Genomic DNA, 26,821 nt, shown 5'->3' on the forward strand with positions numbered 1-26,821 from the left:
ATGAATCCTACAAAACATCACTTCCTTTATACAATCTTAAATTAAATAATTATACAATTAGTACATAAATTAAATAAAATAGATCTTAAGAATTCACCCACTTATGCATACATACAATAAATACTATCTAATAAACAATAAATTAACACACACCATCTTAAAATTCTTAAATATTTCATTTTAAGGGGCGAGCTTTTAAGTAAAGTTTAATAGTAGCTCTATCATTCAGCCAAGGTGGGCGATCGGCTTGTAGCTCTATTATCCATCTTAACTCTCTTTGCTCTGTAAAATTCTTAATGTCCCCTAATTCTGAACCTAAATCAACACATTCAACTACTCTAAAACTAAAATGTATGGGTTTCATCCTATTGCGTTATATGTCTAGCTAAAGCACTTCTTTGTGTGTCTATTTTTTATTGCTAGTAAATGCTCCCTGATCCGTTCTCTTAAAGACCTGTTTGTCATTCCTACATAGAATGAATTGCAGACATTACACACTGTCAGGTAAATTAAATCTCTAGTAATACAACTAGCTACAGCTTTGAATATATATTTCTTAAAAGTTATGGGATGAATAAACATTCTCTGCAGCTAATACCCTACATACGCTACAGTTTTTACATGGTATTAGAGTTCCATTCAGCACTCTGGTTTCTTGTTTATTAACATTTTTATGGCATAGTAGCCTTTTTAAATTCTTCTTATTCTTATACCCAAACTCAAAGTGAACTCTTTAGATGTTACAATAATGAAAGATGTGTATGGATGTTTTAGTACACAATTATATAAGAAACCTTGTTGGCAAAATAATATATTATGTAGAGATAGCATGCATCCCACACATACATACAAGACTATAATAAAAGGTGAAGGAATGAGAATTTCTAGATTGGACAAAGATGAAGAGAATTTTGAGAAAGATATAAATGGTTTTAGAAATGAACTACTACAACGCAAATATACAGTAGATGAGGTGAACGAAGGGATTAATAAAGTTAGAGCTCTAAGTAGTACAGCAGCCAAGCCGTATATGCTAAGTAATGCTAATACATATGATGTGAATAGAAACAGAGAAATTAATAGAGCTATACCAATTAGACTGCAGTATTCAAGTAATGTGAATCAAATATGGCAAATAACATGTAAGAACAGGTTTATACTACAAACTGATAATGAAATACAACATGTAGTGGGAAATAAGAACAGGTTTGGGTATAAGAATAAGAAGAATTTAAAAAGGCTACTATGCCATAAAAATGTTAAGAAACAAGAAACCAGAGTGCTGAATGGAACTCTTAATACTATGTAAAAACTGTAGCATATGTAGGGTATTAGCTGCAGAGAATATGTTTATTCATCCTATAACTTTTAAGAAATATATATTCAAAGCTGTAGCTAGTTGTATTACTAGAGATTTAATTTACCTGGCAGTGTGTAATGCCTGCAATTCATTCTATGTAGTAATGACAAACAGGTCTTTAAGAGAACAGATCAGTGAGCATTTAATAGCAATAAGAAATGAAGACATACACAGAAGTGCTTTAGCTAGACATATAACACAACAGGATAAAACCCATACATTTAGTTTTAGAGTAATTGAATGTGTTGATTTAGGTTCAAGATTAGGGGACATTAAGAATTTTACAGAGCAAAGAGAGTTAAGATGGATAATAGCTACAAGCCAATCGCCCACCTGGGCTGAATGATAGAGCTACTATTAAACCTTACTTAAAAGCTCGCCCCTTAAAATGATTTTTTTAAGAATTTTAAGAGAGTGTGTATTAATTTATTGTATGTATGCATACGTGGGTGAATTCTTAAGATCCATTTTATTTAATTGATGTACTAATTGAATAATTATTTAATTTAAGATTGTATAAAGGAAGTGATATTTTATAGGTTTCATGGTCTGATGAAGCATCCTGTCTGATGTGAAAGTGCTTAACAATTAAAGTGTATGTTTTTTATACGTCTGCCTGGCTTCTTCACCACATATTTGTTGTTGGACCGTTATATTTTGCTGTGTTGAAGTTAATCCGCAGTGGCACCTTTCATATTTCTCTTGGTTCCATAGCTTTGCATATCAGACTCGTCAGGCTAATGGGGCGATAGTTCCCAGAGTCTGTAATCACTCCTCCTTTGTGGAATGGGATGACTGTAGCAGTGCGCCATTTGGTAGGGACAAAGCCTGAGGTAAGGCTGTGGTTGAACAGGGCACACAGGTGAGGTGCCAGTTCACTCTGTAGTTCATGTAGAATACAGCCAGGCATACTGTCAGGTCACACAGAAGCTATATTCTTGGCCTTAGACAGTGCTGTTTTAACCTATGCATCAGTAATACTGGGTGCCTGGCAATTTACTACTATTGTGATTTGGCCTTTGGGGGGGGGGTAAAGATGGCAATGAATCTGTCGGTCAGTATATTGGCAATATCTGTTGGCTCAGTATAGGAAGTACCATTGTGCAATAGCTCAGAGCAAATCTGGGTATTGCTGTGGAGATTCTTTACATAACTAAAGAAGGCCTTGTTTGTCTTTACTATCTGCTGCAATCCTGTTTTCATAGCTAGCTTTAGAGGATTTGATGAGGGATCTCAACTTTTTGTTGAGGCTGATGGAGTTTTTCCAGTCTTAGGACTTCACCTTATTCACATCAGTTTCCTCTTTCTGTTGTACAGTTTGTCAGGGGACCACCAGATTGGCTTCCCTTTTTGGCAGGCGAGCGCCTTGGTTCTAGGCGAGATCCATGCATTTGTGTACGTGTTCGTACAGTGCACTGGTTTATGTTTCAGCAGTCATGCAACTATTCTCCATTTGCATGAGTGCCATGAAGTTAGCCATCTCCATTTTTAGGAGCCCAAAGTTAGCTTTGGAGAAGTTTTTCATGGTGGTTACCTTTGCGGGGGGTTATTTCCAAGGTGATTAGTTTGTGGTCGGATCTAACCAGGGAGGAGCTGACTGTTGGTGTAGAACAACAGTCGTCTACAGGTGGAGCTTCCCACTTCTTGAAAAGCCTATTCGGTTCAACAAATTTTCATTTCTGCATTAATACAGTCAATGTGTAACACAAATAGATTTTATTGTATCATTGTTTTCTTCTAAGTGTGATCACCCCAAGGTAGACTTTTTTTGTCTATTTCCAGGTAAAGTCTGACTGGGTAACACTTACTTTCAGCAGAGATCTAGGGAGAAAAGCTCCATTTGTTTACATTGCATTACACTTAGTTCCAGCTAAACATGGGGTAGTTACATTTATACACAAACAGCAGTTACATTTAAACATTCTAAGATTTTACAACAGTAGAAGTTACTAAAGAGACATTTATACACAAACAGCAGTTACATTTATACATTCTAAGATTTTACAACAGTAGAAGTTACTAAAAAGAGAAAGCCTACGTGCAACTTAGTGGATTGTACTGGCAGCAGTTGTGTAAAAAAATTGTTTTGCCATTTCAGTGAGAGGTTGAGAGTATTCTGTTTAAGGAGAGTATCACACAGTGAACACAAAGTCTTAACCTTATGATGAGCATGTATAGGACCAAGACTGGTTAAGTTGTTGTTTAAAACTACTGAGCTTGTCAAAAAATTTGTGGGGATACTGTTCCAGAGTTTAGCAAAGTATCATAAGCAGAACTAGTCTCCTGCAACATTATTTGATTTATCTGAGAGTAGTAAGAATCTGTTACTAGAATGGCAGCTCCTTGCTGGACAGTAGGGCAGTAATAAGTTTTGTAATGCAGGGCATTTTTCTGGATGATGAATGACTGTGTGCTGTAGTTAGCTGTGAATATGTTAGGTAGTTGTGCAGTTCAAGCCAATTTAACCGCTTTAAACTAGGACAATGATGGATCCTATTAGGAAGACTGGTGGCAAATTTAGCTATTTTATTGTAGCAGGAGGCAAGTTTATTGGAGTATTATTTGTTAGGATAGTAGCAGCATATAACAAAGTTGGCAATAAAAAAGTGGTGGCTAGAAATTTTCTTGCAGTATCTGTAAAGAATCCATTCATCCTATAAAGGAAGCCTCCTTTCTGGTGTGTAGATTTAATGGTGTACAGTAAATGCTGGTAATATTTGAGAATGTCATTTACTATAATGCCTAGAAGTTTACTGCAGTTACAGTTTCAATGACAATATTACTTGCTGACTTTATGGTAAAAGATTGTTTTTGATACTGACAACTTTTTGAGATAAAAAGCATTAACTTAGTTTTCTTGGGGTTGAATACGAGGCTTGACTAAGCCAGGTTTCTACAGAAGAGAAATATTGTTGGGTAATGTCTTGAAGCTTATTTACTGTTGAGGCTGCACATGTTAACGTCGAGTTGTCTGCATACTGAACTACACTAGCATGGTGAGTGGAGGTCATTAATAAACACTTTAAATAGGAGAGGATCCAGGACACAGCCCTGAGACACACCTATAGTAACTGGTTGAAAGAATGAGTAAGTTTATTGCCATTTAACAGCTTGTTGCCTTCCAGACAGGTAACTAAATAACCATGTCAAGGAATATTGTGAAAGTACTACTGAAGAGAGGTGAATGAGTTGTAACTGGTGTGAGAGAGAGTATCAAATGCCTTTGAAAAGTTTAACATCATGGTGGACACAAGCAGACCATTGTTTCGATGTCAGTTAATTATACTTGTAAAATGTAGTAGAGCAGTAGTGGTGCTGTGCTGAGGCCTAAAGCCATCTGGTGTTTCTGACAGCAGATTATTTGAGGTTAGGTTATTAAGTCATCTGCACAGGATTGATTTCTCTAATATTGGGGGGAAAGAGAATCGTTACTGGTCTGTAGTTATTAAACTCTGTAGATGTGCTGGCTTTGTACAGTGGTATAATTTACAGTGGTATAATGTAGGATTTTTTCAACAGTGATGGGACTTCTGCTATGGACCTATTAATTAGTATGGACACAGGGGGTAGCTGTGACTTCTATGACCATTTTTAGGTAGTAAGATGGTAGTTGGTCTAAAGCTACATAAATAGATTTTAGCTTAAGAAGCAACTTCAGTATGAGTGAGGTGGGTACTGGACTAAAACTGAAGAGCTGTGGGTGGTTTTGGTTGGGCAGTGGTAGAATGTGGGGGCAGATGTATTAGTGTCCAAGCGAGATAACATTAATTGCATAAAGTAGTAAGAATTAAAATGTGTGGGGATACAGTCTGCCATATTGTCTGTTTTGTAAGGGGTAGTGGTGGTCTTGCCAGGATGGAGTAGTTTATTTAGTGACAGCCAAAAAAGTTTTGGGTTACTTTGATGTTTGTCTTGGAGGCTGTTCTAGTATGTTTGCTTGTCCTGTATGACATGGAATTTTAGCTAAGGTAAAAACGAATCAGACTACCACAGAAATAAATGTAGAGAGAGACTATATTTATTAAACAAAAAAAAAAAATAGGTTAGCGCTTTCACAATATAAATTACTTTTTCAGACCTATATACAGAATCCACTGAAACTCTTAAAATATGAAAGAAAACCAATCAGAAAGAAAAAAAAAATCATGTCTAACCATTCATAAAAAATTGACCTATCAGGGCAATGAAGTAAACTTCTACATTTCAGTATTGGTTTCAATGACACACACCCATTCAAAACAGGGAACGTGTCTGCTCTTAAAAGTGATAATCCATTTTAACTCAGCACATATAGCCGTGGTGGTACAGCGGTAGCGTTGTTGCCTCACAGCAAGAGGTTCTCCTGTTCGATTCTCAGCTGGACTGCCTTCTGTGTGGAGTCTGCATGTCCTCCCCGCGGTAGAGTGGCCTCCGAAAGACACTGAAGGTTGGGCATCGGGCTGGCAACTCGGCACCATAAAAATCTACTGCCAATCATTAGCGGACCGGAGTTTCGCTGTGGCGACCCCTAACCAGGAAAAGCCGAAAAGACAAACAACAACGTTCAGTAACATTAACAGGATCTCCAAATCTAAGATTTTCATGGATCACTTCTAAGACAATGACGCAAAATGAATGACTGACTCCATATTCAGAAATATGTTTAGCCAACGCATTAGTCATTTTACCCTTCCTAATATCATCAACATGCTCCAAAACTCTCTCTCACTTTCAAGCTCTCTTCCAATTGGAGTGCTTTGAAAGACTTTTTTGGATTTAAAGATTTTCAAGCAGGTGGAGACTACTAGGCTGGATTCAGTTATCAGTTATAGAAATGTGGCAAGCAACTGCTTGCTACATTACTCTAGCATGCACCCCACTTATGTGAAACACAACACAGTTAAAGGGCGGCTGGTAGGATTAAAACAGTTAACCACCAATGTCACCAGGTTGGATGAACTTCTTAATGAGTTGCATTTTAGGTTCAAGAACAGGGGGAATCCATCTAAAATAGTTCAAGAACTATTAAGAGCAGAAGAAACAAGTGGGGACACGGGTGATGGAGACCAAGGGATTAAGGAATGGTCTGCATCTATGCCCTTAGTCTTCATAACAGACAGCAAGGCCACAAAAGGTATTACAGCTAAAATTGGAGGATTTTGGGAGACAACAGTAAGGTTAAGTCAGTTGTTGGTGCTGCGCCCTCTTTCATTAACAAAAGGGCAAAATATTTAAAAGAAATGTTAGAAGGGAATCATCATAGGGGCACAACACCAGAAAGGGGAACCTTTAAGTGTATGAACTGTAATTTTTGTAGGTACATTGCAGTAGGTCCCCTTTTTGAAGTGAGCACCCATAGTAGGATTTGGCAGGTTCCAGGGGTGTTTTACATATAGTTCCACCTATGTAGTTTATTTTGCTAAGTGCTCTACCTGTACTTCTTTTTATGTTGGCAAAACCAACAAGAAGTTGTGGAAGAGAAATTTATGAGCACTCGTAACACCATTAAAAAAAAAGAATTTGGACAATGCATTGTACAAGTACACCTTGGTATGCCCTGCTTGCAGAAAATTTCAATTTGCTGTTATTGACCACATTCCGAATTACTTTAATGGGGACAAAGTATAGGAACTAGAATATAGGGAATACTGTTTAACCCAGGTGCATTATAAAGCTGCTTTACATAGAAAGGTTTATTATGATAAATGTAAATGAATATAGTTAAAAGTCAACAACATGACAAAATTAGAAGTTATGTACTCACCATAACGTTCCATCTGAGTAGGTGTATTCATTTGTCTGCAACCTGTGGGTTATGGATCCGATATCGGATCCGAACCGGCATGGTTTTCCAGCTATGGATCCAAGCTCTCAGCTCCTCCCCTCACCCATAATGCCCTGCTCTACCCTCATGACCTCAGATCGAGTTTGCCAAAGCAACAATACCCTAAAAAGGGTAACAAGGAATATGCAGGAAACTGAAAGGCCAGGGGGATAGGAGGGCGGGATGGTTGCAGACAAATGAATACACCTACTCAGATGGAACGTTATGGTGAGTACATAACTTCTAAATCTGAAGTAGGATATTCATTTGTCTGCAACCTGTGGGACAGAGTCCCCAGCTACCTGAATCTTGGGCGGCCATCATGGAAGGATATTCCGGAGCACCGCGGAGCCAAAGGATGCTCTAGCCCTAGATGCAAGATCCAACTTATAGTGAGAAATAAATGTATGAGATGAAGCCCACGTGGCTGCTGCACAAATATCATCTAGAGGAATCCTAGCCTTGAAGGCTGCCGAGGTAGATACTGACCGGGTTGAATGAGCATGAACACCCCCCGGTGCGGGCCTTCCTGACGCTTGATAAGCCAATAAAATGCACTGTGAAATCCAGCGGGACAGAGAAACTTTAGAAATTGGCTTGCCCAAATTGAATTTTGCAAAGGAAATAAACAGCTGGTCGGATTGCCTATGACCAGCTGTCCTGTTGAGATAAAATCTAAGTTGCCTGTGAACATCTAGTGAGTGTAGCTTATATTCACCTTTGTTTTCATACTTAGGGAAGAAAACAGGGAGGTTAATGGACTGATTGATGTTTGCTTCAGAAGCGATTTTAGGAAGGAAGGACGGGTTGGTCCTGAGGGAGACACGGTCCGGATGAAATACCAAGTAAGGAGGTTTAGCTGATAAAGCTTGAAGTTCAGAAACTCTCCTGGCTGATGTAATGGCTACCAAAAAGGCTGTCTTGTAGGACAAGAATTTGAGATCCACCGTAGCCGCGGGCTCGAAAGGGGGAGCGGTCAAGGCCTGTAGGACCAAAGAAAGGTCCCAAGGAGGAACTGCTTGTTTTATAGGGGGCCTAAGAAGGAAAGTACCTTTAAGAAATGTTTTACACAATTTGGCTGACATAAGAGGGTTAGAATCTTGACCAATGTGATAGTGAGAAATTGCCGCCAGTTGAACTTTGACTGTGGAACTGCTGGCACCATCATTAAAGAGAGAGGTTAGAAAATCAAGCACTACAGGGAGAGGAACCGTGAAGGGATTCAGGCCTTGCCGCTCCGCCCACACAGAGAAATGTTTCCATTTGCTTCGGTAAACCTTTCTAGTGAATTGTTTATGAGCCGCCACCAAAATAGCCTTTACCGGTGAAGAAATACCGAGTCCTTATCAAGAGTGGAACTGGAGCAGCCAAGCGGTCAGCTTCAGGTTGTCCAGGTTCGGAGGAGGAATGCAGGATGGATGGGATATCAGATCCGGGATGGGATCCAGAATCCAAGGAGGATTCACCGAGTGAGACCTTAGGAAGGGGAACCAGATCTGTCGAGGCCAGAATGGAGCAATGAGAATCATTCTGCAACCCACCCGAGAAGCTTTCTGAAGAACTTGCAGCATCAGAGGCAAGGGTGGATAGGCATACAGAAGACCGGGTGGCCAAGCATGCACCAGAGCGTCTCTTGGGGTACCTCCGGGAGGAGGTATTAGAGAAAAAGCTGTCGCACTTGGTGTTTGAGGGAGAAGCAAAAAGATCGCATGAAGGGGTTCCCCACCGTGCGAATATGCGTTCCGCTACTTGACAATTGAGAGACCACTCGTAAGGGGTCAGAATGGTGCGACTGAGCTTGTCCGCTAGGATGTTGGACCGACCCGGAATGTGCGTTGCTATGAGAAAGCGATTGGTGGAGATTGCCCATTCCCAAACTCTCATGGCCTCTCGACAAAGAGGGTAAGACCTTGTTCCGCCTTGCTTGTTGATGTACCAGACAACAGACATATTGTCCGATTGAATCGCAATTGTTCCCAAGGGAAGAAAGTCCTGAAGTGCTAGCAACGCTAAGAGCACTGCTCTCATCTCTAGAACATTGATATGCAGTAAGGTCTCTGAATCGTTCCACGTGCCTTGGACTGTCCGGCCCGCAAAGTGCCCCCCCCACCCGAGGCGGGAGGCGTCCGTGGTCACCGTGGCGAGAGGGGGAGAAGTACAAAATGGGCGACCCTCGTGGAGATCCGGGGAGTGGAGCCACAAGAGGGACCGCTTGCAAGCCTTGCTGATCGCTATGGGATGATGCATGGGGAGAGCAAGGTATGACCACTGTACTAAGAGCGTCCACTGTAGAATGCGCATATTGAGCCTGGCAAGAGGAAGAAGTGCTATCGCCGAAGCCATGGACCCTAGAGCCCTCAGGACCAACTCCGCTGGAACAGAACATGAATGGAGAATGGCCCGCACCTGGAGCTGCAGATTTAGAACTCTGTCCGCAGTGAGGAAGGCTCGTAAACTCCTTGTGTCTAGTCTGGCCCCTATGAAATCTAAGAGCTGTGTGGGTGCCAGGTTGGACTTGTTTGTATTTATTGTGATGCCCAGAAATGGAGCAAGATGGAGAAAGGAGTCTCGCGCCGAGAGAAGTAGATGCCTTGTTGGGGCGGTAAGGAGCCAGTCGTCCAGGTAGGGAAAGACCTGCACCCCCTGAAGCCTCAGGTGGGCCGCTACCACTGCTAGTACTTTGGTAAACACCCTGGGGGCTGTGGTGAGACCAAAGGGAAGGACCCGGAACTGGTAGTGACTGGCTCCCAGCCGGAAGCGGAGAAACCTCCTGGAGCGCCTGTCCATTAGGATGTGGTAGTACGCGTCCTTGAGATCTATCGAGCACATCCAGTGATCTTCTCCCAGAAGGGGGAGAATAGATTGCAGAGTGACCATTCGGAATTTTTCTTTGGGGACTGCCAGATTCAAGAGAGAGAGGTCTAGGATTGGTCTTAGTTCCCCCGTCTTTTTTTGGCACTAAAAAGAATCTGGAGTAGAACCCTGATCCGATCTGGTCTGGGGGAACGGGCTGGATGGCTCTTTTCTTTAGCAGATGGCCAATTTCTGCCAAAGCGGCCTCCCTTTGACCGGGTGGTACGTCTGGGAGGGACTTCATCTTTGGAAGGTGAAGGAAAGGAATGCGATATCCCCTGGATATGATTTGGAGAACCCAGCGGTCCGATGTTATGGACTCCCATGCTGCTAGGTGCCCCGAACGTCCCCGACTGCCTCCAGAGTAGAGCAGTCGGACAACACCTCAGGGTTGATGGGCGGGCCGTTCAGAGAAAGGTTCCCTGGACCCGAAGTTTCTGGGAGCCCCTCTGCCTCTAGGGCGGCGTCCTCCCTGTCCTCCTCTGCCACGGAAGGACTGGTTGTCCGGAGCAGGCTGGGACTGCTGCGACTTTCGGAACCACATCTTCTTCTGACCCTTTTGGTTCCTAGAATAGGGCCTCTGGGGTGCAGAGAAGCGGATTCCGACGGCAGACAGCGTCTTCCCGTCCTTCTCGCTCTGGGTCAACGTCATGAACGGTCTTGCCAAACAGAGCAGAACCATCAAAGGCGTTAAGACGCCTTGAAGGGCTCAGAAAAATCGCAGTGACGGAGCCAGGCCTGACGTCTAGTGACCAGTCCTGTCCCCGCAGCTCTAGCGGCGCCCTCCGTAGCATGGGAGAGTAGCCGCATAGAAGTATTTGTGACTGACCTAAGAGTGGCCATTTTGGTGGAGTGCAGAACTCTGTCCTCCTCCGAAATGGACTCAGGGGGGGATGCAGCGTACTCCTTAATAAGGTCTCGCTGCATCCGAATAACATGTGCCAAATAGTTCAGCGCCCTTACCGAGAAGGTCGCCGAACTGAACATCCGCTTCCCCAAGCGGTCCATCATCCGAGACTCCTTGCTCGGTGGGTGGACTGAGGGACTCTCCTGAGCCAGTTCCCTCTTTGTGGCCGCCGCCATCAACATGGCATCTACAGGAGGCCCCTTACTCCAATGGGTCCTGTCGGAGGGCGGGCTAAGGATCCTATCAGGTCTTTTGGGAATTGGCTCCACGGTGTCCGGTTCCTTCCACGCCCTGGTGGTAATAAGGTCCACCAGGGGTCGGCAGGGGACACCCAAGAGGTAGACGGGCCCGTTTGAATGCCTCCAAGAACACGGACTCGTCCGAGGAAGACTTGGGGCAGACCACCCCTAATACGGAGCATTTCCATGATGTCTCCGAAGGAGACATCCTCGGGGTGACCGTGGGGAGCCTTCCCTTCCTCCAAGTCCGTGTCTTCAGTGAGAGACTCGGGAGTCAATGTGCCTCCTTTTGACGTATGCTTGCGAGGGCCTCCTCTGGGGGCTGTCAGAGGAGTCTCGCAGCAGCAATTTGCTCCATGGGAGCAACTTGGGGCACAGAAACGGGCTGTCCCAGGGGCCGGATGGTGGAAGCCTGGCCCAGTGCAGAGGGAGCGGACGGAGCCGAAGCAAGTGCCGGGGTCCGGAGACCCTCAACAGAGCCCTCTCCACTACATCAAAAGCCGAAGGGAGCCGACCTCGACCAAAGGATCCGACAATCGGCTCCCTCGGATCCGAAGAGTGGATCGGAGCCGGCGCGGGCACTCGGATCCGAAGGACAGTGCGCTCCGACACAGACGGCGCCGAAGGAGCACTGATCCCCGGATCCGGCTCGGATCCAGGCTCCGAGATCGGGTCCGACGCACTCGAGGGCAGGGTCGGATCCGGTACCAAGTACTATCGGCTCCGACCTCCCCGGCCCGAAGCTGCTCGGCTCCAGTTGCTCGAACCCGGATAGCGGGTCGGAGAAGGAGCAATAGGCTTAAAAGGGTGTTGAGCTCCCCGAGGGGAGGCAAGAGCACTCCCATCTGCATCTGGGCCTGGATGAACCTTCTCATCATCCGGTCCAGATCAGCATCCGAAGGCTATGGGTAGATCTCGACGAGGCTACCGAGGTAGGCCTGGAATGCCTCCTCGATAGCCTCGACGGAGATCGGGTCTCCTCCTCCTCAGGACCCGGTGAGAAGCACACAGGGGACCGGAGCCGACAAGGAGGAGACCGAACCGACATCTAGCCGGGAGAAGCCGCTTGGCTGGCGGGGCCGAAACAGAGGTCTCGGCCCGCCGCAGGTGCTTCTCCTCCGTCCTTTTAGATGCATCCCTCTCCTCTCCTGAAGCGGGAGTTTGAGTCCCAGGAGCAGGAGGGGGTGCCACAGGGGGAACAACTGCAGCCGCAGGAGTCCCCGAAGGAGCGGAGGTCGGAGCCGAGTCCGGCGGTAAAAGACCCGCCAAGACCAGCTTGGACCTCCGCTCCCTCAGTGCCCTGGGGTTGAACCCTGCACAAATGGAACAACCAGATGTGAGGTGTTCAACCCCAAGACACTTAACACACCGAGTGTGGCCATCAGCCGGTGAGAGCTTATGGCCACACTCGGAGCATTTTGAAAATATAGACTTAGGCTGTTCAGCCATAATCTATAAACTAACCTAAAGTTACAGAAAAGTAACTTAAACAATAAAAGAAAGCACACAGGCCTCACACACACTCTACGTACAGCGAGGGGAGGGAATAAAAATTACTACTGAAACTTAAATTAAACTTAAAAACAGTCTATATTAACGGGAAACCTACTACTTTCACACAAAAATTGTTAAAGAAACAAAAAATTCTCTGATTTTACACAAGAAAATAGTCTACTTAGCTGAGAGCTATGTATCCACATCCAGTTACCAGCGCGGCAAACAAGATCTGGGGTCATGAGGGTAGAGCAGGGCATTATGGGTGAGGGGAGGAGCTGAGAGCTTGGATCCATAGCTGGAAAACCATGCCGGTTCGGATCCGATATCGGATCCATAACCCACAGGTTGCAGACAAATGAATATCCTACTTCAGATCTATTTATTTCCATCTCTCTTCAATGTTTTCAGAATAAGGTTTTTATGTTAATATTGCTTTTAACCGAAGCAGCTTTGTGATTGGTTGGGTCAGACTGGAGTGAAATTTTAACAATGGTATGTGTGGTATTTGTTTATTCTGAAGTCGGCCATTGTTTTTAGCCAAAAGCACTCAACCTTGACAATAAATCTTTTTTAGGATTTCCAGTGGTGTTCGCAGTTTGTTTTATTTTGCAGTGCTTTTGTTTTTATTTAGTTTGTTTACTGGGAAAGTCGTCAATTTTCAGTGGAGGCCCGGGGAGAAACGCTCCAGCCACGTCTTTGTAATAAAATTTGATTTTTAATATTTCATCTTGTAGTTTGACTCCTGACCATGTTAATCTTCTCAACAGAGGACTTTCATTTATACCTGCTTCTAAATCTAATTTAACTGGATATCGTCATGCTGGACTTGAGAATGTTCACTCGCAATGTTACTCTGCAGTTGTTGTTTCCACAATCAAATAATGCCAATGTGAAAGTATTTAAGCAGCATAGTACATTTACACCCGAGATACATCTACAGTGAATACTTTTGTTACACTTTTAGAACGTGAACTAAGGTGTTTGTTACATCATGGCTCACCAGTTGCATTTTTTAATCTCGCACCAGGGGAACAATCTACACTTAAAGAGTTGCATGAGAGCATTTCCATTGAGATTACACTTGCTGATAAAGGGGGTGGGATTGTTATGGAAAAAGATCATTATTTATATAAGATAAATGAGCTATTATCTGACCGCAAAACATACATACCGATATTTACGTTTCAGATGGATGGTACAATTAAGAAGGTTGAGTTTCTTTTGTATGACCTTTTAATGACTGGGGTTAAAGAGATATATGACTATTTTTTGCATTGAACTCCTTTGCTGCAGTGTTTTTCCAGGTTGCCGAAAATGCATAAAGACAGTACAGATCATCCAATGCATCAAATTGTTTCGAGTAGAGGTTGGATTACTGAACCCCTCTCGATATTTGTGGAGAAGATGCATCAACCTATACTGGATACAATATAAAGTATATTGAAAGATACTAAATCATTCTTGACTGACCTATTTTGTTGGTATAAGAGGTTTACTGTTAGAATTGAATTGCTACTTGTAACAATGGACATTGCCTCCCTTTTTACTGTTATTCGCAATGATTTGGGAGCTGAATATATGTTAAAAAAATTCAACTATGCATGGTTCTTTCTCTAATAAGGTTTTCCTGGTTTGTTTAACTATGCATGGTTCTCTCTCTAATAAGGTTTTCCTGGGTTTCTTCTTTGAGTGAATACTGGAGAATAATGTTTTTATTTTTGTAATGAATATTTTTTACAACAGTTGGGAGTTGCAAAGGGGAATGTTTGCGCTAACTACTATGCCAATACAATACTGGCACAATGGGAGTCTGAGTTTGTACATAATCCTTTTCATGAAAATGTCTTACTACAGGCATTTTGTGGACGATCTTTTTATGGTGTGGAGTGGTTCGAGAGAATGACTACATGAGTTTATTAACTACCTTCACTCAACTACTAGTTTTCTTAAATTTAGCTATCAATATTCACGGTCTAAGCTTAATTTTTTGGATGTTGTGGTTAAGACTGAGAAATTGAATAATTTTAGTATGGCCATTTATAGGAAAGTTTGCAAACTTAACACTATTTTACATAAGTCGAGTATGTACCCTCGACATATCTCCAAAAATTTATTAAGAGGCCAGCTTCTTAGTATCATGCGGCTACACAATGACGATAATGCAGCTGAAGCATTGACTCAAGCAGATAACGGATTTTGCTAATAGGATTATTCTGAAAATGAGATCCATGAAACTGCAGCTTATGTTCGCTCACAGAGAGACACTACTGATCTGCCTTATTTTGCAGAGTACAGAAAGGATTCTTTACACCATCAAAATGATCACCATTGCAGAATAAAGTCATGTCTGTGGTTTTATTAGGAAAAAATAGTCTAGCCTTATGGCAGATGATGATATGGCTAATGTAGTTGGATCTAATCCTAAATTTTGCTTTAAGAACAATCACTGAAGCAGCACTTGTGCTATGAGGATAAATACCTGAAACCATGTTTAATGACGGATATACAGGGGACTTTTGCATGTTGTACATGTTCAGCTTGTAGGTTTATTCTTAACACCACAAATTTTTATGTTGTCTATTGATAAGAAGTTTTCATTTTTATGCAGACTGTAACACGTGTAATGCTGTTTACTATGCTGTTTGCTCTGTCAATGACTGCTAATACGTAGGTAAAACAAACCGCAGCCTGAAAGAAAGGGTTTTAAAGCATATTGGTGATATTAGAAAGGGTAAAATGACTAATGCGTTAGCTAAACATATTTCAAATATGGAGTCAGTCATTCATTTAGCTTCTTGGTCTTAGCAGTGATCAGTGAAAATCTTAGATTTAGAGATATTGTTAATGTTACTGAATGTGCTGAGTTAAAACAGATTGTCACTTTAACAGCGGACAGGTTCCCTGGTTTGAATGGGCATGTCATTGAAACCAATATTGAAAAGTAGAAGTTTACTTCATTGACCTGATGGGTCAAATTTTTTATGAATGGTTAGACATGTGATTTTTACTCTTTTTTGCGATTGGTTTTCTTTCCTATTTTAAGAGTTTCAATGGATTCTGAATATAGGTCTGAAGAAGCAGTTTATACTGTGAAAGTGCTAACCCTTTTTTTTTTTTAATAAATATAGTCTCTTGTTACATTTATTGCTGTGGTGATCCGATTTGTTTTTACTTTAGCTATTTCTCTGTGCATTTTCACACCTTTATCTAACTAGTTACAATTTTTATAGCTGACATGGAATTTTGCAAGATTACTAAAATGTCTAATTGCTGGAAGGTATTTTTAGTTCCATTTTTATACCAATCTTTCCAGGCTTTATCCCTTTTTTTATAATGAGTTTTTTTTTTTTTTTTTTTTTTTTTTTTATTAGCCATGATGCCAGTTTGGACTTCACTTTTGTCACATACTGGTGCTAGGTTATTTAATAACAAATTCTTAAAGATCTTAAGTGTTCTATACCAGTATCTAATGGCATTGTTCCAAGTACATTCCGGTTATATTGTTTTAGTATTTCGCTGAAAATATCTTTGCTGAAATTGTTTGTATTTCGTTTTTGATTATAGATATGTTTATCCAGGTTATGGTGAGATCTAATTGCATATGTTGGTATGTGTTCACTTATGCTATTCTGAGAGGCAACCTACTTTTGTCAGTTTGTCTGGTTTGTTTGCAAGGAATCTGATCTAATGTTGACTGTCTCCATGAAGTTTTATTGATTCTACTGAATGTGGTTATTAATTGTTTTGAAGTTGTACAAGTTTATGGATTCAGTGAGAGTAGTGGAATTTATGAGTTGCCAGTCTATACGTCCCAAGTATTGCAGTTTCATGGTTAATATATTGGGATATCTGATACAGGACATTTTCAGCAGTATCAATGTTATTCCCTAGTGGTATATAAATTGCTGTTAAACATATATGTTTTCTAATGTTCATTTCGAGGAGTGTTATTAGAAGTTCAGGATTTTTACATTTGGGTATTCTTTGTGGGAGTTAGGTAATGGTTAGGGAATTTTTACAGATGACTGCTACACCAACTGCACACTGGTTTTGCCTGTCAATTATGTACAGTATTACATCAATACTTATTAAATGCAGATGTCAAAAATCTGGACACTTGCCCCTGAAGAGAAGATACAGTTGGTCAAAAATTTGGACAAAATCACTAGTATAGCATTTGCATACTTAATATCATAGCTCCTCCTACTTCAGCAAAAATGTGGGATGCCACCAAACACTTAAAATGACAAAACAAGAAAAAGGCAAAACGTTAGTATATTTTACTAAGATGATGCAACAATAATAATGTAGGTTTGTTTTCTTCACTACAAATGAATAATGTTGGAGATTCAGAATCTTTGGAAGAGAACAGAAGTCAGGATGAAGTCACAAGGTCTCTTGAATAAACATTCAGACTTGTTGGACTTGTCCTTGGTTTGGAGGGATTTGAGACTTCTTTCTGAGCCTCCTTGCCACTTCATCGTAAATGTCTTTTTACCTGAAGTCTGTTGAGGCTGCTATAATTCTGTTCTTTGCCAAAACAGGATGAGGAGAAAAGATGTCCCTTGGACAATTTGGAAAATGAGGGCTCAAAAATCTTGAGATTCCCTACATTAGCTTGCCCCTTTCATCACACTTTTTATCCCCACTGCAGTACAAGGGCCAAACATTTAATTTCTATCCAACAGGGAATTTAAAATCTCATTTTTACATCTAGGAGGTTATGAGACTGCTGCCAAGTAAACCTCTTTAAATTGGTACCAGTGGCCAAAGCCCTGTAAGAAGTACTGACTGAATCATACATAAACTGAAAACAATAGAGTAATGATCTATGCAATAACAAAAAATAAGTTATTTAAAGCAGATTTTTTTTTCTTCACAAAAACTACAGATGAAACATTGTTCTGACAAATTGTGAAAGTATGAGGGAACTATCACGTGCCTGACAATTTAAAATTCTGAAAATCAAAGTGGCAAGAGCATACACATTTTCCCATGCCTATCAATAATTCACCCATCCAAATTAGAAACCATAAAATTAGAAATAACCATGTGCTTAGCAGCAATGGAATTAAGTAAAGCTATAGCTGCTGGGGCAGGTGTGGCAACTGTGTATAAAAAATTAAAAGACTGAGGAATTTTATACTTCCTATCAGCCTTTTTAGGGACAGGCAATTGACCATCAGAAAAATAGCAGACAGCAAGACACACATCCTCTGAAGTAGACAGGACAGGAGGAGCTCGTGTGGGTTCTGAAAAAAAAACTTCTATAACAACTTACAGTTTTTTTCCTGAGGGACTGCAAAAACCTAACTGTTCTTCCACTGAAAACAGTCTCAGACAAACAGAACCACCAAAAGGAAGAATCAGAAATTGACCTCTTCCCGAAGTTTGAATCAGAAATTTGAGGATAAAACCCATAATCCATCCCTGCATCTTCTTATTCATATTCAGAATACTGAATCTCAGAGAAAAGAGGAACCTTTCTCTTTTGCCAGAAACTACTTTACAAGCAGGATCAATAGCCTGAATTAAATACAGCCAGTCCCAGTAAACTAACTTAAAAAAAAAAAAAAAAAAAAAAAAGAGGAGATACATACTTGTTTTTTTTGTTTCTTTTTGACAGGAAAAATGGGGCCAACCATGTTACTAATGGCAGCAGCTGGGGATGGGCACATAATTCTGACACAGCAGGGAAGCCTTCCCTGTCCCCTCTCCTAGGACAGACAACAATGTCTCTCCTTTGCCCACTGTTAGACCACAGGGATCCAGGGTAAAAGTTGAGTGGTCTGAGGTACAACAAATAGCCACAGCAGAGTCAACCACCTGCGGCTGAGGCAAAGTGCTAATCTGCTGTGATGGCTAGGGCTGTTTGCTTAGCTTTTCCTTTTTGTGACTTGAAGAAGGATCAACTGTAGGACCGGCAGTCTGTTCCATGGTGAAGTCAAAAACGATGCATCTTTCCTGTGGAAGACAAGCAGCAAACTACCAGTCCAAAAAAGTTACTGTTTTGACAGACAAAACACAGTAAAAAGCACTTTAAATGTCTACTGCAGGCCGACAATGGAAAAATAAAGACAATTTCTCCATAGAAAATGCATTTTCAGTTAGTATGCACTACCTTTAAACTGACAAATGAGTACTCCCGTTTAAAAGAATGTTACAGTCTTGAGTCTGTTAACACCACTATTCCTAGCTTTAAAATAAACTTTCCTTAAAAGGAATGAGGTAAACCATCATCAAAATTTAAGAGGATGTAAGTATTTTTCCCCAAAGCAAAGTTATGCCCAACAAAGTAAAACACATGCCGACCATCGATCCTCAAAAACTTCAGAGAAGCATACTATTTGGTTGCAGTAAAGTTCTGAAGGGCTTTGAGCCCAAACTTGCCTTTTAGTCATGTAAGCACAAACTGTTTGACAGTTTGTGCTCATGGAAAGTGCTCTGAAGTGTTGGAAGCTGGCTGGCTGCTATATTCTTGGCAGGATACTACATCAGTAAGCAATATGAAGAACATCTTTCTGTACTTAAAAAAACAAAAACCACTTCCTTTACTCAGAGAAGTGGAGCCTTAGAGTCAATATAAACAGTATGCTGGGACTTCCAAGATGGCTGCACATTGATTAACAGTTTATTTCTAGGTCTCCCAGTGTGAAAACAGAAACTCAGCAGAGAAGGCCAGCAGACTTCTGTTTATAGGTAAATTTCAGTAACTTTCAGTAAGTGCACTGCCTGGATGCCAGGAATAAAGAAATACAGATGATCTGGAAAAAAACAGGTACAAAGTGAGGAACAAACTCTGACTGGGGAGAGTTCTGCAGCTGTTCAGCAAAAAGCAATGCAACCTTCAGGCACGGCTTCCAGTAACCTACAAGAAGATACGAGACAACTGCATATAGACCTGGTTAAAATAAACAAAACACTGACGGACTACATAGGTTCATACTAGGCTATCAGCCCTAGGGCCTATACAAGCCTAGCCATAACAATTCCCTGGCTATTTCTTCCCACACTATTTACTTCCCTGGACCCCTCTGTCTAGCAGGGCAACTGACATCAACACAAATAGGCTGGGAAAAATGGGAGAAGCTTTAAACAAACATTCAGATGAGATGATAAAGCTGCAAAAATCAGAGATTGACATGAAGAAAAGGATAGGTGAATATGACACTGGTCAGGAAGACATGTTTAAAAAAAATAACAGAATTAGAGGCAGAGCACGTAATGAAAACTTGAGATTTTCAGCTATACCAGGGAACCTGGAAGGAACAGACTGCATTAAATTTTAAGAAAACACAAATAAGCAACTGGACTGGTATTCCACAGCAGGAGTTGTTGGTTGCAAAGGTACAGTGTGTGTATGCTCCAAACCTGGCTATATACCTTTAATAGTAAAGATGCAATCCTACCAGCAGAAGGAGTTGATTCTGACAAAACTGTGGCAGAAGGACGAATTCCTAAAAGTGGGAGACAGCAGAGAATTTATGGAAAATGATTACTCATTGTACACCAAAAAGAAGAGGAGCACATTTATTCCACTATTTAGGGAATGTTGAGATGCAGGTGTGAGATTCAAACTGCTGTAACCAGCTGTCTTCAAGGTATTCTTTCCTGGAGGTACAAAATCATTTTTTGATTTAGTACATGCTAAGGAATAAATGCAAAAGTTTGTCCAACAAAAAGTGAGCTGTGAAACAGAAAGAGTTTCTGCTTCTTGTTATTCTGGTAATAAAGACCAGAGAGAGACTGCACCTGTGAAACCTTTTCCACTGTTTCAAAGGAAAATGTTGGAGAGAAGGAAGGGAGAACGAGAACTTAGAAGAATCTAGAGTAAGTTGGAAAAGAAGCACAGACAGGATTTCGGAAATGAACAGTAATAAAACTAGTAACTTAATATGGGATTGCAATGCAATAATTATATTTGTCATATATGACAAAACAAGAAAATCTGGAAATACTGGGACTTTTTCAGAAAATGTTGGACTTGTGGGGGACTCTAAAGCATATGCCCTACTTCATGTCATTAATGTTCAAAAAGTGTTTTGGGGAGGGCAAAAGGAGGGAGAAAGTAAGATTTTTGTTTCTTAAATAGTACCAATTTTGTGGCATGTGGTTTTCTTTACATGCTTTTTCAGTTATTTTTAAATGTAATGGGGATTGTAAACATGTGCTTTTTTATCTTTTTCTTTTCTTTCTCCCTTTCCCTATCTCGCTCTCCTTGCTCAGTTTTAAGAAATGTAGGCACTGTAATGTATAAAAAAGCATGACAGAGGAGATTGATGGGCTTTTTCTCATTCTTGCATGGGGAGGATGGATTGAAGACCTTGGATTGATTTATTGACAAGTTTTAAGAAAGAGTAAGTAAATGAAAAAACAATGAATACTATGAGGCTTTTTTTCTAACAAATACATGTAAGATCAGTAACCATTCTTAAGCTGGTCTTCATGTTTCCATGGAAATCATCTGAAAAAGACAAACTGGCTGCCCGGTTCTCATGTCTCCATGCAGACAATCTGATAAAGTGAAACTGGCTACAGTCTGGTGAGGAGTGATTGGCTGAGGCAATGTTCCCTGAAAACATTCCGGGGTTTTCCCAGCTGGGAGAGCTATAAAGATAAGACAAAACAAATCAGCACATAGCAGAACCACAGGGTGCACCATGCATCTTAGCATGGATGACCTTTCTTTTAGGTTAACTAAAGTCTGTTAGTGTGGCTATCAGTTTGGGACTTCTGTTCCTATTAAAAGGTTAAAACTTAAAAAGTTAATAGGTTTTAGGGGTGTGTGTTTTTTTTTTTTTGAGGGCTTTCAATAAAACAAAAAAGTTTTACAAGTTGTGACATAGGATCAAATGGATATGACAAGAAACAGCCATACAAAAGTTCAACCAACCAACCAGTGTATGCATGTAACACAAAAGCTGAACTAGAAAATTAACAATAAAGGTGTTAAAAAGTTATTATTCCTGCCTTTTATGTATAACACAATGATGTTTTCTTTGCCTTTAAATGTAGATGGCCTTACAGATAAATACGAAGAAAGTGTTTGTTTTGTCTTTTCGGCTTTTCCCGGTTAGGGGGTGCCACAGTGGAACTCCGGTCCGCTAATGATTGGCAGTAGATTTTTATGGTGCCGAGTTGTCAGCCTGACGCCCAACCTTCAGTGAAGGCACACCCATTCATGCATGTCTTTCGGAGGCCACTCGACCGCGGGGAGGACATGCAGACTCCACACAGAAGGCACTCCAGCAGAGAATCGAACAGGAGAACCTCTTGCTGTGAGGCAACAACGCTACTACTGTACCACTGCGGCTAAATAAGAAGAAAAAGTAATGAACTATATTAAAATGTAAAGTGCAAATAGCTAAGTTACAGGAGAAACACTTAAGAAATGAACACGTGAATTTGACAAAGGTTTTCAGGATGGCTATTCAGCAGAATACATGGGAAAAAGTATGTCAAATTTGTAGTGCTACGGGTAAGGGAGGAGGATTATACTAGCATGCACTTACATTCCATAAAACTGCTATAATGGAGCTTAAGACAATTCTGGGAGAAATATTCAGTTTTCAGAAAGGGATATTACTTACAGTTAGGGACTGGAACTTGATTTGCAGCAGTGAGGACGTGTCTGGGGGGAGGGGTCCAGAAGGGAAAATATGACAAAGGAGGGTAGACTTTTGAAGAAATTTATGAAACTATTTGGCATGGAAGATGTGAATTCAGTAACAGGAGTCTGGAGTGAATTTACATATTATTCCCCAATATATAAAAAACTGGGCTAGGCTAGACAGAATTTGAGGAACATATGCATTTAATTGAAGGTCTCGATACCCACCCAGTAACTATTTCAGATCATACGCCAATAATAGTTAAAATAAAAACACAGGTTAATGAAATAAAAATGAGACAATGGTGCTTATCTGTTGAAAAGAAAGGAATTTAAGGAATGGGTAGTGGGGATTATTCAGGAGTTGTTACAGAGGATAAAAATTTCTTCTGAAAATATAGCTATGCAGTGGGATAAAATGAAGGTGGAGTTTAAAAATAGAGTGGAAATGAAAGGGAGTTATGGTTAAGAAGTAACAAGAATTATTTAGAGGGACTTACAAATGTGAAAGTATTGCAGAACAGTAGGAATGAAAAAATGAAAATAGCCAGCAACAGGTTAACTGCGAGTAATAATAGAATTTAATAGTAATAAGACTTCATCAAACAGACCATTTTCGGCCTGGATTTAACCTGGCCTTCTTCAGTGTTATAAAAAACAGAAATAAATACAGGAAGCCTTAAATAATAAAAAATAAATGAGAAGATGAACATGATTGGCTGACAAAAAGCATCATCATAAATATTCATTAAGCCCTGGGTTAAACAGCACCAAGTCTGGTGATACAAATCTGGTTGGCACAATAAACTTAATACTAAAGAAAAGAAATGGGAGTGCGGTCCCCTATAATCTTGTCAATGATAGTAAAATGAAATTTAGCTGTCTGATATTTAAATGTATGTTTGTATAAAGCATTAGTTAGTTTTTTTTACATTTGATGTCACTCATATGCTCTGACATACGTAACTTGAATGGTCGGGAGGTCTGATCGATATAAAATGACTGGCAGCTACAACTTGCCATGTATATAACCCAATCCGTGTTACAATTAGCAAAGAATTTTATGTCATAAACTGTACTACTATTACGGCTGGTGAATTCTTTAGATTTCAGAATGTATTTACAATTATTACAATGGCCGCAAGGAAAACAGCCAGTAAGTTTATCACCCAATATAGTAGTTTGATAAAGCTGGGGTAACATGGAATCAGAATGGTGCTTATAGTGATTAAAGTGAGCCCCTAAATTTTTTTCCTTTTCTGAAGGAAAATGAGCAAACATTGGGAATTAAGGTGCTTATTGCAGCATCTGCCTTCAATATATTCCAATTGTCCTTGACAATATCTATAAACCTGTTAGTATTTCTACCAAAAGTGGTAGTAAAACGTAATATATTTGAAGACAAAGGTTTATCTTTGTATGTCAATAAGTCCTGTCTAGTGAGACCAAATGCATGAATTCTGTGCCATGGTGACATAACCTGAACTATAACCCCTATTGATGAATCTATCATGTAAGTCCTGGAAATGATGTTTGAAACTATCATCATCCGAATAGTTGCGCCTGATTCTAATAAATTGTGATTTAGGAATGTTCCTGGCAATATGTTTTGGATGATAGCTGGAGGCGTGGAGTAGGGTGTTATATTGTGGGAACTTCCTATATACACCTCAGTGTTCAAGGTATTATCATCTTTTCTGGAAACCAAAACATCCAGAAAGGTGATGCGGTCTCGATCCTAAGTAATCGTGAAAAGAATTCCCCATTTATTATCACTTAGATATTCAATAAACTCATTAAGATATTCAATATCAGATCTCCACACCATCCAGCAATCATCCAAATATCTCCGCCAGATGTCAATTTCTGGCAAAAACAAATTATGGGTATAATCATAAATCAAGATTTCTTCAATGTATGCCATGAATAAATCGGCATAAATGGGGACAAAGGATGCCCCCATAGCAGTTCCCTTAATCTGTAGGTAACATTCCTTATCATAGAAAAACACATTTTTTGTAAGCACATGTTCGGTAAGATTAATCAAAAAGTTGTTAAAGCCAGGTTGATAAATATTTGCTTTATACAGCCAGTATTCGATCGCATCCAAACCTGCCCAATGAGGAATATTGGTGTATAATGAACTGACATCTAATGTGCATAGCCACCAGTTTTCCTCAATTTGCATGTCATTGATAATACTTAAAAATTGAGTGGTATCTTGGATCCTAGATCTAACCGAAGAGAGCAAAGGTTTGAGATGTCTGGTCAAGAATACAGATAGAGGCTCAGTTAACGATCCAATACCAGACACAATGGGTCTCCCTGGTGGATGTAAAAAAACTTTATGTATCTTAGGTAAAAAATAAATAAACTGTCTGACAGGATCAGCAATAGTTAGATGTTTAACAGTTTTAGATGTTAAAATACCATTGTCCAGTGCAGAACATAAGAAACTATCAATTTGTTGTTTAAACATAAAGGTGGGGTCAAGTGGCATTTTGGTGTAATACCTGGCATCATCCAATTGCTTGTGTGCCTCGATTCATAATCAGTCCAATTCATCACAACCACTGCCCCACCTTTATCAGCATTAACAATCACCAGTTCCTTGTTCTGCACAAGTTCATTCAAACAAGATAAGTCAGACTCAGACATATTGTTCGACATAGGTGGACATGTATTAGATTCAAAATGTAAATCCCTAAGTACACTACGTAAGAACAGATTTACAGAAGGATGCATGGGTGGTGTAAAAGAAGAGGCATGATATTTGAAATCATCCAAAATCTGTTGTTCCGCCCCCTTATCCTGAAAAAATAATTTAAGGTTAATCAATCTGCAAAATGTGAATAGATCTTGGGCAAAAGTGTCCTCCGGTACAAAAAAGCCAGGTATAAAAGATAAACCTTTATTGAGCAAAGATATTTGTTCCGGAGTTAATACAGTATTTGAGATGTTACAGACATTATTAACAGAAAAACTCTTTTTGTGTTTTCTACCCCTCCTCCTCCCCCGGTGTGATCTAAAGGGGATGTGTAGTTTTTACGTTTAGGAGTCGGAGACTCCATGGTGTGCTGTGTTTCAGTGACTGTGCCAGATGATGTATCATAATCAGTAATGTCATTCTGATTGCCACGTCCTTGAGAATGGACCGTGGACGTTTCCTTTTTGAATTTGGAGTATTCCTACTACGCGTATCCTGAAACCTGACATGTCTGGTGTACTTAAAGGGTTGTCCCCTCTCATAATCAGTTTGATCACGAGAAAATTTTTTAAGTTTCCTTTCTTTGAGCTGAGCATCAAAATTCAGCAAATCTGAACTAAGTTTAGATAGTAATGCAGGAAAAAATTTCTCATCCTGGTATTGATTACAATCTTCAATATCACCTTAGTGGTTTCTTTATCAATAGCCCTAGTATAAAACTTAGATAAAGATTCAACAAACTTCATTGAGCATTCTTGTTAGATAGATAACCATTCTGCTGTTAATATATCATCAGGGTCTGCTACTAAGGGTTGGATTTTTACTCTGAGACCCCTTAGACTCATACCTTTAACCAAATCAGCTTTAAATAGTTTGAAGTGCCAAACAAAAGACCTAAGTGCTTTCATATTTTTATTTAAATCACAAAATAATTTCTCACAGCACTGTTCAGGCTTCATGGAAGTAATGTTTCCTGTAGAATTGGAAACCTCACCAATTCCAAAAGCTGCAAGATCATCCCTGTCAGAGGATAAATTCAAAAATATTTTGTTTAAATCCATGATTACTAATGGGTCAGTCAAGCACAATTTGAAAAATAACCCCGCCCTGTATAAAAAATGAGTCAATCAACAGTTGGACAATAATGGCAACAATCCAATATTCTTAAGAAGCTAGCCACGTCCAATACAGGACAATAATGGTATAGCAAGCCAATCAAGTATAGGTATGATGTAAGGCACTCCAAAAATATATATATGAGCTAGTAATCAGCCTAATAACATATATATGTACACATGAATATGATGATTAAATGATCTCCAAGGAGTCAGAGAGAAAAAAGCCTGTAGGAAAAAGCCCTGAAGTAGATGATCAGCCCAAGAATGGAAATAGATTCTACCAATTAAGCCTTCCAAAAATGTTTAAGCAAAGTATGTTATGAAAAGCACGTGACAACCACAAAATAGCCTTAATCCAAAATGTAGTTGTAGATTTCAAGATAAAATATAACTAAACCAATAAATAATGCTTTACAAATATGTCTAAACCACAATTGTAATGACTTGACAATAATACTGATTAAACATATATGTAATATGTTCACAAATAGTAAAACATAACAATACCTATAAAATCAAAAAACTGGCATGAACTGTGCAAAAAACAGAACCAAAAATGTCCAAAATTGAAATGCAAAGTCTAATTATTTCAGGGAGTCTGAAAGTAAGAAAACACTGGCGTATACACAAAGGTCTAATATAATCATCAAAATGTAATTATTTGTTCAAACACATTGCCATGTCTAAAATGTCCAAAGTTTCCAATAAAACACAGAAACATGGAAAA

The 26,821-nt window shown here is 40.1% G+C and overlaps 1 protein-coding gene across 1 annotated transcript in view; it reads right to left on the reverse strand.

Moving 5' to 3' along the window:
- CMTR1 (cap methyltransferase 1) overlaps positions 1-26,821 on the reverse strand; it is a 2,799,821-nt gene that overhangs the window by 2,667,690 nt on the left and 105,310 nt on the right. The window lies entirely within an intron of this gene.

The sequence above is a fragment of the Protopterus annectens genome, chromosome 1.part0, assembly GCF_019279795.1.
Source record: "Protopterus annectens isolate FY-2018-M chromosome 1.part0, PAN1.0, whole genome shotgun sequence".
NCBI lineage: Eukaryota > Metazoa > Chordata > Ceratodontiformes > Protopteridae > Protopterus > Protopterus annectens.